Source organism: Microcaecilia unicolor, chromosome 8, assembly GCF_901765095.1.
Source record: "Microcaecilia unicolor chromosome 8, aMicUni1.1, whole genome shotgun sequence".
Taxonomy (NCBI): Eukaryota; Metazoa; Chordata; class Amphibia; order Gymnophiona; family Siphonopidae; genus Microcaecilia; species Microcaecilia unicolor.
In genome coordinates, this window is record NC_044038.1 from 240,480,185 (window position 1) to 240,496,202 (window position 16,018).

Below are 16,018 nucleotides of genomic sequence, written 5' to 3' on the forward strand. Positions count from 1 at the left end.
GACTCAAGTTCAATATGGCTTACAGACAATGTGAATAAAATATAATAATGTACAGAAATATTACCTACACTTTAAAATAAAATCTTTATGTATTTTGGGAGCCTCTTTATTAAGTCACAGTAAAAATGCACATTCTTATTCCAGTTCACAGTTAAATTTCTATGTTAAGTGTCCATGCATTGCCACAAGCAGGAAAATTGCTGACCACAGTACTACACAATCTTGGCCCAGATCATTAAATGTAAACAGGGACATAGCTGTGTGAACACATCTAGTCACAACCAACAAAACCATAGTGCCAGCAGCTCCCCTCTTTCAAGCAAAGGGCTGCCTCAACCTTACTTTAAGCAAATTCAGGATCCCCTCACCCAGCACGTTCACCTCAAGAAAACCAGCTGCAAGATTTGTGAAGCAGGAGTTATGTCCAACTGAGTCAGCTCCATAAGCATCAAAATTGGAAATGCACTGTCTGACCCTCAGATTACCTCTGATTCACAAGTGAAGGCATGTGCTTTGCTTGCCCTATAAGTAATGGCCCTGGCTGATATAGGCAAATTTTCAAAAGAAAATCTGTGGATTAACAGATGTTTGCCTAAGGAAAAAGCCTCTCTGAAAACCCCTCCCCTCCCATGCAGAGAAAAGGGGAGACACTGATGGCAGCACCTACAATATAGGAGGCTCCAGTAACCTATGAAGTTCTAAACCCCAAACCCTCCATTCCATGGCCACATCCCAAGTCCCGACCACCTTCTGCCCTTGTGGTTCTAAGGCAGGAGAAGCATCTAAGAAATGCTTCAATTCCTGCAGCTGCAGGCCCAAGTCTCTCGTCATATTGCAACACTTCACCATGCAAATGAGAGAACAGATGAACCTCTTAGATGCGCCTCACTGTAGAGCGATAAAGGCTGAACAGTTAGGTTGTAACCCAGGAGGTAGTATAGCAGAACTGAAGTAAACAGGCCATTGCTGTACTCTCTTCTGTTCCTACAATCATCCTCACCCACTTCCACTTATGAAAAGGAGGAGGTGTTAAACTGCAGCTTGATGGGCTTTCCAGCAAGGTAAGTGATATATTTCTGCTCTGCTCTTCCCCCATACATAGCTTGGGCATGGTAGACCTCAGATCCCGTCTTTTGCCGTAATACAACCATGTACTTCACCACCATGTAACCCTTACCCGCCATAAACCAAATGTATATTCGTTTCTACTTCCAATATCCACGACGAATTGTAAGCCACATTGAGCCTGCAAAGAGGTGGGATAATGTGAGATACAAATGCAATAAATAAATAAATACATAAAATTTGTAAACCAAGAGCAATTTTTCCTTGGTTGGCCTGAAAGTGTGATTGGTGAAGCATGAGGAATATGATTCTCTCCTGTAAGTTACAATCACTCAGCATTTGGATACATAACATCCAACTAGCCAGGTCATTATATTTTTAAAATGTCAGTAATTTAAATCCCTGCCTGCAAATCTACCTAACTTTCAGTCCTTTCTTCACTAGATTCCCTGGTATCTGGCTGCAAGAACCTTAACCTCCAACTACTGCAATTTCATTAATTTTTTTTTTTTTAAATCTCCTCCTCCATGCAAACCTGAGATGATGCGAGCAGAGTAATGGATAGTAACAGAGCAGTCTAACAGATTAACTGGCCCATTTGTGAAACTTCCATTACTGAATATTATTTCTCTGGGTGTTGGTTACTTATACCTTAAAACAAGAGCTTGACCTAGTCATCTAAAAAAGAAAAATAAGTAGGGAAAGAATGCAGACACACCGATTTATAGGTATGGATGTGGGGGGGGGGGGGGGGGGGATGTTTTGTGCAACAGAATGGAGTAGCAGCATGGCAGTTACAACACTAGGTTGAGAACCTGGAAAGCCAGAATTCAAACATGCGTTGGAAATGCATAAAGGAATCCTGTGCAGTAGGAATGGATCCTCAGAAGCTTAGCCAAAATTAGGTGGCGGAGCAGGTGGGGGGGAAGAGAGGTTGGTGGTTGGGAGGCGAGGATAGTGGAGGGCAGACTTATACGGTCCGTGCCAGAGCCGGTGATGGGAGGCGGGACTGGTGGTTGGGAGGCGGGAAGTACTGCTGGGCAGACTTGTACTGGTCTGTGCCCTGAATAAGGCAGGTACAAATCAAGGTAAGGTTTACACATATGTTTGTCTTGTTGGGCAGACTGGATGGACCGTGCAGGTCTTTTTCTGCCGTCATCTACTATGTTACTATGTTACATTAGTGCTCCTTTGTGATCTTCAGCAAGTCACAACCCTCCATTACCATAGCCACAAATTTAAAATGTAAGTCCACTGGGCACAGGAAAATACCTACTGTATCTGAACACAGCTCATTCTGAACTGGTACTGAAATGCAGAGACATAAAATCTAAAACCGAAATGGAAGATAAAATATTGTACAGAGCTATATGGCCATATGGACAAAGGCCCTCTCTAGACAGACTTAGTTAGTCCTGAATTCTTGTACCAACCCAGACCTGAGAGAGATGAATCCCTCCAGAACCAGATGTAACCTACACAGAACACTCCCTCTAGGGAACCACATGGAACACATCTCCCAGAAGAATGGGACATCACCTCTGAGGTGGAGTGTACAAATTGCTAGAAGGCAAGCGATACCTGGACCGCCCAAGCCTCAATCCTTACCATGGATAGAAACAAGACAAGGAGGGAGGATAAACTACCGAGGTAGACAGCAAAAGGTACTTTATCCTAAGGGCACAAAACCAAACCTCAGCAGCCTTACTAGAATGCCAGACCCAGAATGAGAATCACCTGGGCAGAGGAGTGGATGCCAATACAAGGAATACCACCCCTAATCTAGGCACAAAGGAGGAGTCTAGCAGGAACCTCAATGAGCCAGAGGCGGACCAAGGGAACAGGCCTGTCAAAACACGCTGAGGCCAAGCAACAGTCCCCATCTCCTGCTTTAGACTTAGCCTGGCCTCAGAATGACATCCTATAGTATATCTCCTATCAAACTGAGCTCTCTTTTTCATCAAGCACTGCCATTTCCTCCCCTTTGAACTTCGTGGGTGTGGCTTGGATCTCTTTCAGGGAGAGAAAACTAACAACTTATAGCAGCAGCTTCAGAGAGCATTTTCCATCTCACAGATAGGCTGCAGAGAATACCTTCTCCTGCTTTAGACTTAGCCTGGCCTCAGAATGACATCCTATAGTATATCTCCTATCAAACTGAGCTCTCTTTTTCATCAAGCACTGCCATTTCCTCCCCTTTGAACTTCGTGGGTGTGGCTTGGATCTCTTTCAGGGAGAGAAAACTAACAACTTATAGCAGCAGCTTCAGACAGCATTTTCCATCTCACAGATAGGCTGCAGAGAATACCTTCTCCTGCTTTAGACTTAATCCTACCCACCCTACCCCTCTACCCACCCACCCCTAGAGTGACATGTCTTATATAACCTCCCTATCAACCCACTCATTACTTTACCTCACCCATTTCTATTCTTCTATCACCTTCTCGCACTACTCCAACCAGAGTTACACCTAATCACACTGACCACCCTTCAACATCTTCTGTCCTTCTGTGACTGTTCTCTTGTGCTTGACTGCTTAAATATTTTAAATTTAAATGCTTTACTTTTTGTCTATTAGATTGTAAGCTCTTTGAGCAGGGACTGTCTTTCTTCTGTGTTTGTACAGCGCTGCGTACACTTTGTAGCGCTCTAGAAATGTTAAATAGTAGTAGTAGTATATCCCAGACCAAAGGGACTGTAAGGGAACCTAGAGCCAGCTCCCTAAATGGAGGAGGATAAGCAGAGATCCCTGAATGAAATATGCACTCTAGCTGGGGATGCAGAACAAAGCGGCATCCAACGTGCCACATGAGGGCAGGCCTTCTGCAAGTGACTGAATATAACCAAGGCGCATAAAGCAGTCTGGAAACCACAAATGTTTGGTGATTAAATTGCATATGACACAAAATTATTCAAAGCAGTTAAAATTAAAACACATGTGGACTGTGAAAAATTGCAGGAAGCCCTTAGGAAATTGGAAGACCGGGCATCCAAATGGCAGATGAAATTTAATGTGGACAAATGCAAAGTAATGCACATTGGGAAGAATAATACGAATCATAGTTACTGATGCAAGGTCCACCTTGGGAATCAGCACCCAAGAAAAAGCTCTAGGTGTTACTGTAGACAACACGCTGAAATCTTCTGCCCATTGTGAGGCAGCAGCCAAAAAACGCAAACAGGGTGCTAGGAATTATTAGGAAAGGAATGGTAAATAAGACCAAGAATACTATTATGCCTGTGTATCGCTCCATGGTGCGACTTCACCTTGAGTATTGCATTCAATTCTGGTCGCTGTATCTCAAAAAAGATATAGCGGCATTAGAAAAGGTTCAAAGAAGAGCGATCAAATAGATAAAGGACTGATAGAACTGAATCAATTTTTTTCTTTCAAAAAGTACAAAGGCTAGGAGGTGAAGGTACATGGAAATACTTTTAAAACAAATAGGAGGAAATATTTTTTCACTCAACAAATAGTTATTCTCTGGAACTTGTTGCCGGAGGATGTGGTAAATGCAGTTGGCTTATCTAGGTTTAAAAAAAAAAAGGATTGGACAAGGTTCCTGGAAGAAAAAGTCCATAGTCTGCTATTGAGATAAGAAATGGGGAAGCCACTGCTTGCCCTGGGATTGGTAACATGGAATCCTGTTACTATTTGTGTTTATTCCAGGTACTTGTGACCTGGATTGGCCACTGTTGGAACGTTGGTCTGACCCAATATGGCTATTCTTATGTTCGGTTGTGGAACTGGGTTGATGGATAGAAAATAGAAGGTAAGGTTAAACAGCCAATTCTCTCAGCGGAGTGTCCCAGGTATCTGTACTGGGACCGGTGCTTAACATATTAATCTGGAAATGGGAACGACTAGTGAGGTGACTGAATAGGTCTGTGTCATCTGCAAATTTAAATTTGTTAAAATGCATGCGGATTGTGAACAATTGCAGGAAAACCTTAGAAAGTTGGAAAGAGGAATCCGAATTATAGCTACGTCATGCAAGGTTCCACGTTAAGTTACGGACCAAGAAAGGGATCTAGGTGTCGTCGTTGATACGTTGAAACCTTCTGCTCAGTGTGCTGCTGCCGCTAAGAAAGCAAATAGAATGTTAGGTATTATTAGGAAAGGAATGGAAAACAAAAATGAGGATGTTATAATGCCTTTTGTATTGCTCCATGATGCGACCGCACCTCGAATATTGTGTTCAATTCTGGTTGCCGCATCACAAAAAAAGATACAGTGGAATTAGAAAAGGTGCAGAGAAGGGCGTCGAAATTGCTGGAAATTTTTCTAAGCAACTACTCTGAATGAACACAGTTTGTTTTTTTGCTCTGGTAGTACTGCTAAGCTTTGTAATTGGAACAGACTAATGTTTACTTTCTTTTCTTTGCACCCTTTTCTTAGATCTTGGTTTTCCATCTTTTGAGGGTAGTCCTTACCTCCCAAGTCCTGAGAACATCTCACAGGGTCACAAAGTAGCTACCAATAGGAGAACTGTATGATTCTTCAAATAATTTTCACATATGTATTTTTAAAAAATGTGCACCTTTATTTCATTATTTACATTCTCTGTGTTATCTCTGTGTGTATATCACTGCTCTGTGTTTATGGGGGGAAGGGCGCATGTGCCCGAGGGAGGTAGTGGAGAGTGGGGGGGTTAGGAAGAGTATGGAATTCAATCTTTTAAACTGCATTGCCTTGCTCTCTAACTGTGGCATTTCACTTTCTGTGCTACAGAAGCTGAACGTCTCACAAACAAATGCATTGGGCCATTTTTTGACAGGCTTATTTCTCTGGAACTCGTGGTCCAAATATGGCCCATTTTTGAACTCAGTTGTTGTTACCAGTTTTTTTCTCTCATGTTGTTTCATCCCATTCCATTGGATTTCCAGTTATTTTGCCATCAGACAGACCCTCAAGCCTTTTTGTATAATTCTTTCCAACTTCCACCGAGTTGGAAAGAATAAATAATTATTTATTTGAAAAAAAGGTTTCTAAACTTACAACCTCATATGGTAAATAAGTTCATTCACATATATTCTTTTTTTTTTTTTTTTTTAATCTGATTTTTCACCTTCAATAGTTGAAAAAGAAAACTATTGAAAGGCTGTCTAAAGGTCAACTATTTTGAAAACTATTTGTTTTGGCTAACATGTTATCTGACTTTTGCGACACTAAATCTCATACCATGATACAATGCAATAAAGGCACTGCATTTATCTAGGATAACAAATTCTTAAAAGTAGTATCAAAAACATATCTAGCATTTACCATCTTTAAGTGCTCTTTTTCTGCCTCCTGTACTCTTCAGGATGACTTGTGAGTCTCGAATGAGCAGCCTTCTCTGCTGTTTTTCTGGATACTCTAATGAACTTCAGTTGATGCACCCTATTCTTTGTCCTTGGCAATTCTGGCAGGCCTGCCATGTGAGCCCAGTGTGTTTGCTTCCTATCCTGTTTTCTACATTCAGGTGGCAGATATCTACAGAATCTTTTAATATGCATCATGGGCCTGTTTGTCATTCCCCTGAACCCACTATACATACATTTGCAAAAGCACCCCTATGCAACTTACTGTAAGGGTCACGTACAGACAGGACCAAAAATACTAGGACTAGGAGGCACGCAAAGAAATATTTCTTCATTCAATAACTACTACTACTACTACTAACTAGCATTTCTAAAGCGCTACTAGGGTTACGCAGCGCTGTACAATTTAAACATAGAAGGACAGTCCCTGCTCAAAGAGCTTACAATCTAAAAGACAAGTGAACAATCTAGAGGACGAGTGAACAGTTAATCTGATAGGGTGGATAGATTGGGGCATTCTATATATATCTCGAGCGGTTAGGCGCCGAAGGCAGCATTGAAGAGGTGAGTTTTAAGCAGAGATTTGAAGATGGGTAGGGAGGGGGCATGGCGTATGGGTAAAGGAAGATTGTTCCAGGCATGGGGTGAGGCAAGGCAGAATGAGCGGAGCCTGGAGTTGGCAGTGGTAGAGAAGGGTACTGAGAGAAGGGCTTTGTCCTGTGAGCGGAGGTTACGGGCGGGAACAAAGGGGGAGATGAGGGTGGAGAGGTAGTGAGGAGCCGCAGACTGAGTGCATTTGTAGGTAAGGAGGAGGAGCTTGAATTGTATGCGATATCTGATCGGAAGCCAATGAAGTGACTTGAGGAGAGGGGTGATATGAGTATATCGGTTTTGGCGGAATATAAGACGTGCAGCAGCGTTCTGAACTGATTGAAGGGGGGATAGATGGTTGAGTGGGAGGCCGGTGAGGAGTAAGTTGCAGTAATCAAGGCGAGAGGTAATGAGAGCGTGGACGAGAGTTCTGGTGGTGTGCTCAGAGAGGAAAGGGCGAATTTTGCTGATGTTGAAGAGGAAGAAGCGACAGGTCTTGGCAGTCTGTTGGATATTCGCAGAGAAGGAGATTAAACTCTGTAATTAAACTCTGGAATTTGGTGCCAGGGAATGTGGTAAAAGCAGTTAGTTTAGTGGGGTTTAAAAAAAAAAAAAAGGTTTGGATCATTTCTTAAAAGAAAAATCCATAAGCCATTATTAAGATAGACTTGGGAAAATCCACTGCATATTCTAGGATAAACAGAATAAAATCGGTTTTACGTTTTTGGAATCTTGCCAGGTACTTGTGACCTGGATTGGCCACTGTTGGAAAACAGGATACTGGGCTTGACAGACCTTTGGTCCGTCCCATTACAGCAATGCTTATATAGTGTAGACACACAAACACAGCAGTTAAGGAATTACTCCTTTCAAACTATATACACCACCAAATATAAACAAATACATATCCGCACAGACACATACATATAGAAATACTTATGCAAAGTGTTTGCAAATTATTCCATAGGACATACTCTGCATGCTTTCACCACCAGGAATTTCCCTCTGCCACCACATGCCAATTGCAGATGAGCTGGCTCTTCTGAGTCAGATGCATTTTTCTATTGTAAACTGAGTGTGAACCATAAAATACTTTCCTAATTGTTGCTATATATGGTGGCACTTATGTTCTGTTTGCTAGACAATAGCAAACAAATTCTTAAGCAAACTTGGATAGGTTGCCTAGACATGCTGCGTAACAAAGAGCATCTTCCAGATTTCATAAGTACTACAGCAAGCTTTGATCCGATTCCTCATACCTTGGTTCAGGAGGCAGGTTCATTACTGATCATGGCATGCACAAAACTAACCCATTTGGTGACACTGCCCCTGTGGAGAAGCACAGTAATACTGTTGTATTACTACAATGGCACCCTATGGATGAAATGTAAAATGTAGTCATTCAAATTCACTGACACTGATATTATATAAATATTTTCAAACTTTGTTTCCTTTTATTATTCTAATTAAAGGAATATTGGAGGAGCATTCCATTCAAACCATCTCTATTCTGTAAGTCAAAGACACACACGTGCACTTGACAGAACTCCATGCACCATGCTCCCTCTACTAAGTCTCTTGCTTGACTTTTGGCTCAGTGGATATCTTTCCTCATCCTGTGGTCTCATCTGTTCCTTTTTGCTCTTTCACTACCATCCTTGTTACTTTTCCTGTTTAGTTTTCTCTCCCTTTGTTGCCTCTTGCCTTCAGCATGGCTCCTTTAATTCTTCATCTTCCTTTTCAGTTCTTTTACCCATCCTCTTTCTCCTAACCTTTTCTTTTTCCTTGATTTCCCCACACCCTACGGCCAGAATCCTCTCTTGTTCAGCCCATCCCTAAATCCTCTCCCCCCATCCAAGAACCAGTCCATTCCCCCCTCTCTTTCCTGTAGATACTTGTTGGGCACCACCACATCTCTGTTCTTCTATGTACCCTTCTCCCCTCCCTTCCATTCCAGGTTTGAGTGGACAGTTCTCTCACCCCAGTCTCCTTTCTATCCCTAGAATACTTTCCCACCATTATTCAAAACCTCTATCCACCACATCCTCTCACTGCCCTCACAGAATGATGATATCACATTCTCCATCCATCCCCCCCCCCCCCCCCCCCCACTTCAGAAACTTCTGCCAGACCTTTTGACTCACTCCTCTTGATTGTCTGGTGAGGACAAAAATGCACAGCAATAAATCCAGCCTGTGAGTCCATCTTAAAACTTTTCCTACCCTACTCAAATCAGCAAGTAGAGCCATGCTTAACGGAGTATGAACTTCCTACATGTCAGAGCAGACTCGAAGTATGAACCCCTTCTCTTCTGCTAGCCAGGTAAGTGTGAAAAACTTAAGCTGGGCCCTGTGCAGTAATTGTAACATGGGTCACACTGTTGTTCAAAAGGAAACAAAAGAATGAAATGAGGAAAGGTTTTAATAGGGCTCTTTGGCTTGGGGAAGGTACCAACGGGATGATATGATAGAAGCTTACAAAGCCATAAATGGTACAGAACAAATTAATAGGCAATAGTATTCTATCAGAAGGACCAGAGGAGATGCATGAAATCTAGTAGCAAGGAGGAGTGGCCTAGTGGTTAGAGTGGTGGACTTTGGTCCTGGGGAACTGGGTTCGATTCCCACTGCAGGCACAGGCAGCAGCTCCTTGTGACTCTGGGCAAGTCACTTAACCCTTCATTGCCCCAGGTACAAATAAGTACCTAAGCCGCATTGAGCCTGCCATGAGTGGGAAAGCGCGGGGTACAAATAAAAAAAAAAAATCAAAATGTAGAAAATATTATTTCAATTAGGAAACTATGGAATTTAATACCAGAGAATATATTCAAAGCTAGTAATATAGCAGAGCTTAAATAAAGTTTGGACAAGTTTCTGGAAGCCAGCTCATCAACAATTGGCCAGCTGGACTATAATGTCTTCCCTTTGCTTTAAGGCTTCTGGAAATGAATTATAGGGAATGGGCTTTCCTTTTAAGATCAGCAGAGTTCTTCCAAATGACCCAGACTGGTTACTGTTGGAGGACACTGGGTTTAATGGACCACTGGATTTATCTCAGCATTGCACTTCTTCTAGTCCTATGTTTTTCATACAAATTCAAGGATTTAGATACTTTGTATTATTATTATTATTATTATTTATTGCATTTGTACCCCACATTTTCCCACCTATTTGCAGGCTCAATGTGGCTTACAGAGTGTTGTTATGACAAAGTCATGACAGGATATTGGATACAATCAAAAGTGCGCAGAAGATGGATGAGGAATTAGAGAAGATGGTATTAGATAGGATAGTTTAGGAGGTGATTTGTGTCTTTAAGGGTTCTTTTTTGTAGGCTCTATTGAAGAGATGTGTCTTCTGGGATTTGCGAAAGTTGCTTAAATTGTCCATAGTTTTTATGGCTGGGGGTAACCCATTCCATAGCTGTGTACTTCTGTAGGAGAAGGTAGTGGCGTATGCCTGCTTATATTTAAGTCCTTTACAGCTGGTGTTTAAAGTTAGTGTTTCTCTATAGCTAGAGAGTTATTTCAGATCTACAGATTAGTCAGTCCTCTTCCTTCTCTCAGCACATATATACTGAACTAGCCGTTCAGCCCGTAAAAACGGGCTAGTATAGGAAGGGGGGGGTTGAAAGGCCCCCCGCCGCCAAGTTCGCCGCTGCCACTGCCCCTCCGAGTTCCCCCCCCCCCCCCCGGAGCCGTCGCCACCCACCTTCCACCCGGTCGGGCCTTCGCTCCGCTATTGAAACAGCGAGGGCACGCAGCACACAGCTCTACTGCTGAGCTGCAGTGGCCTTCCTTCTTCTTCTCTGCCTGTGTCCCGCCCTCGTGTGATGTAACGTCTTCGAGGGCGGGACACAGGCAGAGAAGATGAAGGAAGGCCGACGGCAGCTCAGCAGAGCTTTGTGCCCTCGCTGTTTCAATAGCGGAGCGAGGGCCCGACCGGGTGGAAGGTGGGTGGCGGCGGCGGTGACTCCGGGTGGGGGGAGCGTTAGCAACAGCGGTATCCCTCGCAAATGCGCAGTAGAGACCCTCTCTGTTCCGCTCCCGTCATCACGTATTGACGCGGGGGCGGGGCAGAGAGGGTCTCTACTGCGCATTTGCGAGTGAGTACAACACTCGCCATTTATATATATTGATGATTACAAATTAAAACAGTTATCACACAAAAATACATCTTCTTAAATCTGTCTTGTTACTTTTATGATTTAACTGATTTAAATCAGAAGTTTCAGTCAACATATCTCTGTTGTGATACCATACTACATAAAACTTTCCAAAGACAAATTAAAGCTTCACACATTTATCACTTCCAAAATCAAAACAAGTTATATGCTTTTCAGCTCATCAAGGTGAAACAATTTACATAACATTTCTGAACACCTGTCCCTGAAACTATTGCTTGAACATGGGGGATTATTCTTTTCAGTTGACAAGATACTGGGAACAAAGAATGAAAAGTAATGAATGCAACATGCAAAAGATTTTTGCACAATGTTCTTAGAAAGTGTGAGGAAAAAAAAATGTTACCCTCATCCCTTATTACAGAATGTTCTCATAAACAATAAAAGGCTATTCCAAAAGCATCAACCCCCCATCAATCCCGACCAAAACATCCTAATGAAACTGAGTTAACTCCCTCAGCACTCTGTCCTCGCCCCCCCCCCCCCCCCCCCCAAATTTATAGAGCAAATGCAAAGGAATCCCAACACACCCAAACTGCAGGACATAAAATGTTAAAAAAACAAAGTGTAAAACAATCAGTACATTCTGAACAGGCCAACAGTAGGAAAACGTAATCTACATAGTTTCAACCACGGGGAGAGGGATCTTGGGGTGATAGTATCTGAGGACCTGAAGGCGACGAAACAGTGTGACAAGGCGGTGGCCGTAGCTAGAAGATTGCTAGGCTGTATAGGTTATCAATAGAAATCAAACAAAATAAAACATGGAAAAGAAAATAAGATGATACCTTTTTTATTGGACATAACTTAATACATTTCTTGATTAGCTTTCGAAGGTTGCCCTAATCAAGAAATGTATTAAGTTATGTCCAATAAAAAAGGTATCATCTTATTTTCTTTTCCATGTTTTATTTTGTTTGATTTCTATTGATAACCTTAAGAGTGGACTAACACGGCTACCACACTCCTCTACTAGGCTGTATAGAGAGAGGTGTGACCAGCAGAAGAAAAGAGGTTTTAATACCCCTGTATAAGACGTTGGTGAGGCCCCACCTGGAGTATTGTGTTCAGTTTTGGAGGCCGTATCTTGCGAAGGATGTTAAAAAAATGGAAGCGGTGCAAAGAAAAGCTACGAGAATGGTATGGGATTTGCATTACAAGACGTATGAGGAGAGACTTGTTGACCTGAACATGTATACCCTGGAGGAAAGGAGAAACAGGGGTGATATGATACAGACGTTCAAATATTTGAAAGGTATTAATCCGCAAACGAACCTTTTCCAGAGAGGGAAAGGCGGTAGAACGAGAGGACATGAAATGAGATTGAAGGGGGGCAGACTCAAGTCACGGAGAGAGTGGTGGATGCTTGGAATGCTCTCCCGCGGGAGGTGGTGGAAATGAAAACGGTAACGGAATTCAAACATGCGTGGGATAAACATAAAGGAATCCTGTTCAGAAGGAATGGATCCTAAGGAGCTTAGCCGAGACTGGGTGGCAGAGCCAGTGGTGGGAGGCGGGGCTGGTGGTTAGGAGGTGGGGATAGTGCTGGGCAGACTTATACGGTCTGTGCCCTGAAGAGCACAGGTACAAATCAAGGTAGGGTATACACAAAAAGTAGCACAAATAAGTATCTTGTTGGGCAGACTGGATGGACCGTGCAGGTCTTTTTCTGCCGTCATCTACTATGTTACTATAGTTTCAACCAAATTGATTTTTGATGATTGTTTTCTACTCCACTTACAGGTCATCTGATTATCAAGTGTCTGTACACTTTTTGCCTTTCACTAATACATAAAGGCTTTTGATTATTATAATCTAATTTTAAGAAAAAATAAACTTTAAAATGTTGGAACGTCTCACATAATAGCAAATTAGCATAACATGAAAGATATGATGAATATCTTATTCTTAATGAAGAGAAGAAGCAAAACAAAAAAGTGGAGCAACTTTCATCTCTGCCTGAACCAGAACTATTGTTTGATTTTTCCCTTACTTATAGACCTGTTCTGGGGGTCCAGAAAGTTTTCAGGACATACCTGTCACTTCCATTATATGCTAATCTCTCTCATTCAAAAAAACGTCTGGCTGGTGGACCCCAGGACAAGTTTGAAAACCACTGTACTAGACCTGCTCACAGTTAAGAACATAAGAATAGCCACACTGGGTCAGACCAATGGTCCATCTAGCCCAGTTTCCTACTTCCAACAAGTACCTGGCTGAATCCAATTAGCAGTTCTACTACTACTTAGCATTTCTATAGCGCTGCCAGGGTTACGCAGCGCTGTACAAGTTTAAACTCGGGGAAGGACAGTTCCTGCTCAAGAGAGCTTACAATCTAACGGTAACATACTACGTAGTCAGTGTAGGTAACAGGAATGGGGAAGGTGGTTAGGCGCCAAAAGCAGTTCCTAATCTGGTCATTGCCAGCAGTGGCCCTGAAGCCAGCAGCCAGGTTCCTTTCAAAACCCTGAATCAATGGACTCTTTAACTCTGGTCAGTACCAAGGGCTGTGATCAATGTCTGCCCCACAACCTAGACCCCAGTGAAACCAGCCAGAAAGACCTGAACCAAGGACATTCAACAGGGCACTGCATAGCTTCTACCACTGAGCTGACCCAAAACAAAAGAACAGGTAAGTATAGGCCACTTTAGCATATTATTATTGAAAGCAGAATATTCAAGCATTTGAGCAGCTGTACAGATATGCTTCCCCAATGCTTTAATTATAGGATTTGGGGAGGTGTGGTAAAGCTATTAAAAAGCACTGAATCACAAACTGCTCCCCCATCACCCCAAACTCCTCTCTATTATATTATAAAAAAAAAGAAAAGTCAGGAAACAGATGTTGTGTGTTGGGAAAAGGTCTGCTGGGGGCTTCCCCCACCCCCTCCCCAAGGGATCTCTTCCTCAATGCTTTCTTCTCCCAGCAGCAGAACGTCTAACCCCCTCCCCCCTCCCCCACCTGTTCCTTCCTCCAATCTCGCCCCAGTGGGGAAAACTTTCTCCTCCTCCTCCCACCTCCCCTCCCCCCACGGGTGAAACTTTCTCCGACTCTTTTTTCCCCTTTCCTCCCCCCCCCTCCCCCGGGACAAACTCGCTTTTGCTCTCCTCCCCCCCCCCCTCCCTCCTCTAGGAAATGGTTTTCTCCCTCTCTCCACGGGGGGGGGGGGGGGGGGGGGGGAGAAGCATTTTTTTCTGTCTCTCACTCGAGTCCTCACCAGTTCGTCCGGCCGCTGCCGCCATTTCTTCCCTTCAGAACCGGAGGAGCCCCGGCTCGGCCTGTTCTGGGTAAAACCCGGTACCGAAAGTCCAGGCGGAAAAGCACCAGAGGAACCGGCGACGGCCAGAGACAGACGAGGCCCGTGGGGGTGGTGGGGGGAGAGGAAGGGGGAGGGGAGCGCCGGGGCGGCGCTGCTGCGCGGACCTACCTGCGTCGCAGCCTCTCTCTCTCACGCGCACATCGATCTCAGAGTCTCATCCCCCGCGCGCGCGCCGCGGCTCACAGAGGAGGAGACGAGAGAGGGCGCGAGACGCCGGAGCGACGTTACGTCACGACGACTCGGACGAAGGAAGGAAGGAAAAAGCCAGACGAATTCAGAAAAAAAAAAAAAAAAAAAAAAAAGAAGGTAGGGGAGGGGCGGGGAAGAAGCAGAGACTAGGAGGAAAACATCGTCGCCGAAAATGGCCTGGCGGCCGCACGTGACTCGTGACGTCACACAAACCCAAGCTGCTGGGGGTGGGGGGAAGGGCCGTGGCCAGGGCGCAGGCGCCGACTCCCACGCTCTAGCAGGGCATTTAACTAAGTGGAAATTCGGGAAAAGTTAGTCGTCTGTGTCGTTTCCCTCCTGCTAAGGTTTTTCCTTAGGCCCTGCTGGGTGGGTGGCAGAACTGCTAACGAGAAGAAACAATAGTTTAGCTCCATCCCTGGCTAAAGACCTACCTGTTTGATGCTGCTTTTGACTCCTAACTTGTCACTTGCTCGTAACCTTTATCTTGCCTTCCTCTCTTCAATAGTCCCCTTTTCCCTATGAGGCTCATTTTCAAAGCACTTAGCCTCCCAAAGTTCCATAGAAACCTATGGAACTTAGCCTCCCAAAGTGCTTTGAAAAAATGTGACGTATCTGTCTGTCCTACCCTTATTTGTCCTGTCTGTCCTGATTTAGACTGTAAGCTCTTTTGAGCAGGGACTGTCTTTTCTTCATGTTAAATCAGGGGCGTATCTGCATGGGGCCACAGGGGCCTGGGCCCCCACAGATTTCACCCTGGACCACGCTACCGCCGTTAACCCTCCCCCGCCTACCGCCAAGCCTTTCCCCACCTACCGCCGTCACATCCACAGAAGCTTGGCTGAAATTGGGTGGCGGGGTGAAGAGGGGTTGGTGGTTGAGAGGCTAGGATGGGGGAGGGCAGACTTATACGGGGTCTGTGCCGGAGCCGGTGATGGGAGGCGGGACTGGTGGTTGGGAGGGGGAAAATACTGCTGGACAGACTTATACGGTCTGTGCCCTGAAAAAGACAGGTACAAATCAAGGTAAGGTATATACATATGAGTTTATCGTGGGCAGACTAGATGGACCGTGCAGGTCTTTTTCTGCCGTCATCTACTATGTTACCTACCCCCGAGGTCCGCTCCTGCCGTTTTTTTTAAATATTACTTCAGCTGGCGGAGGCCAGCCCAGCAGAGGTCTTTAACTTCTTCATCCTCGTGCTGTTAAAGCTGCAATGCATCCTTCCAGTTGGACAGAGTTTGACGTCACAGCACGTTGACGTCCTGCACGTACAACATGCTGCGACGTCAAACTCCGTCCAACTGGAAGGATGCATTGCAGCTTTAACAGCATGAGGATGAAGAAGTTAAAGAAGACCTCGGCTGGGC

General features: G+C 44.2%; 1 protein-coding gene across 2 annotated transcripts in view; it reads right to left on the minus strand.

Annotated features, from left to right (window-relative positions):
* Positions 1–14,774, minus strand: part of ZHX3 (zinc fingers and homeoboxes 3) — a 41,059-nt gene extending 26,285 nt beyond the window's left edge. Inside the window, exon 1 of one of the 2 annotated variants that reach the window (XM_030211224.1) lies at positions 14,571–14,774. The gene's annotated coding sequence lies outside the window, so the exon portion shown is untranslated. Of the gene's footprint in view, positions 1–14,360; positions 14,529–14,570 lie in introns of those variants that run through there. The other variant, XM_030211223.1, reaches the window with a different exon arrangement.
* Between the last annotated feature and the right edge of the window lie 1,244 nt (positions 14,775–16,018).